Source organism: Leptodactylus fuscus, unplaced genomic scaffold (genome assembly GCF_031893055.1).
Source record: "Leptodactylus fuscus isolate aLepFus1 unplaced genomic scaffold, aLepFus1.hap2 HAP2_SCAFFOLD_1227, whole genome shotgun sequence".
Lineage (NCBI taxonomy): Eukaryota > Metazoa > Chordata > Amphibia > Anura > Leptodactylidae > Leptodactylus > Leptodactylus fuscus.
In genome coordinates, this window is record NW_027440063.1 from 25,001 (window position 1) to 26,632 (window position 1,632).

Genomic DNA, 1,632 nt, shown 5'->3' on the forward strand with positions numbered 1-1,632 from the left:
CCGATACCCTTTAGACTCGTCCTCGCTCGGCTCTGCTTTTGGCGCCGGTGCGCCCCAGGAGGCGGGCGGCCGGCGTGGGACCGCCGGTCAGGGTTGGCCCCGGTGGTCGCTGCGGACCCCCGGCGGCCGGTCGACCGGGGAAACCCCCGTGGCCGCGCGCGTCGCCTGGTGCAGTGCGTGGGAAGAGGCGGGTGAGCCGTCTCTGCCGGTGTCACGGGGGCTTGTCACGCTGCTGCTGCCGCTCCTCTCTTTCCCGTCATCGCCAAGGCGGTCAGGCCGGGTGGCGGGGGTGATCTTCCGTTCCGGCGGGCGCCGGTTCGGGTCTTACGGAGGTGCGGAGGTCAACCTGTGCTCTCGGGCGTCGGGCCTCCCGAAGAGCCGGGGCTCGGGCGCGGAGCCCGGCCCGGATTCGGCGAGGAACCCTTTCGTTCGTAGGGGACGCCCGGTTTTCTGACACCTCGGGGGTCGGACGGGGCGAAGGCAAACTCTCTCTCGCCGATGTCCTGGGTCTGCCGCGGGCGCCCGCCCTGGGCGGGTGGCGCCGCGCCGGCCTTAAGCTTTTCCGCTACGCCGCTCCGGAGCTGAAGGGAAGGAAAGACCCCGCGCCTTAGCCGGCGCGGACCCCCTAGGTCCGGCCGAGCGAGGGTCCCTTCCCGCCGGGTCGGCGGCCGTCAGATCGATCGGTGGGTGACCCGCGGGTGACGGGTGACTCGTCCGAGGCTTGCCACGCGACGCGGAGGGGGCTTGTCTCGCAACCGGCGCGTCCTCGCTCTTTTCGCCCCCAGCGGAGATCCACTATCGGCGGCGTGAGAGCTGAGGTCGCAGGGACTTTGTCGGAGACGGATGTCCGAGGCCCTGGTACTCCGACTTTTGGTAAGCTAATTGACACGACCCGCTGTCTCGGACACGGTTCTTGACGGGGGTGTTCAAAAGTATGTCACAGAGAGAGTGTCACCTGTCCCATTACATGAAGACCAACTACTCAAAGTGTCCGACTTTGTGGAACTCCGGCCCGGATCCGGCCGTCAAATTCAACCTCATTCCGGTAGTGCCTGTTCCGCTCCGAGGCCTCCTCCGGGGCCGTCCGACGCCCGGTTCCACGGCGGGACCCCCGACACCGACTCGAGGTGGTACCCCTTTTTGCCGGCCGAGGTGCGCCGCCGCCGGCGTGAGGACGCCGCTCCCCGGTGTGAAAAACGGCCGCCGGAGGAATTTTGAAAGTTGAAAATTTGGCAAAGTGTCGACGGAAGTGCCAACCGCGCCGGCGGGGAGGCGCCCGTCGCCTCGCCCGGGATGGCGGCACCGGCGCCGGGTCGCCGCGCCTGCCAGCGGCCGCTAGTCTCCCCGGACGCCCGGGGGATTTCCCTTCCGCTCCCAGCGGCCGCAGTTCTCCTTCTGGTCCGCCTGGCGGCTGCCTCCGCCGGCTGCCAATCATCTCTCCCCGGCCGCCCGGGGGATTTCCCTTCTGCGCGCCTGTCAGCTCCTGCCAATCATCTCTCCCCGGCCGCCAAGGGGGATTTCCCTTCTGCGCGCCTGGCAGCTCCTGCCAATCATCTCTCCCCGGCCGCCCGGGGGATCTCGTTAAGGTCCGTGTTTCGTGGGGTTTTATTTCAAAGTTTGTCTTTTTTTTCC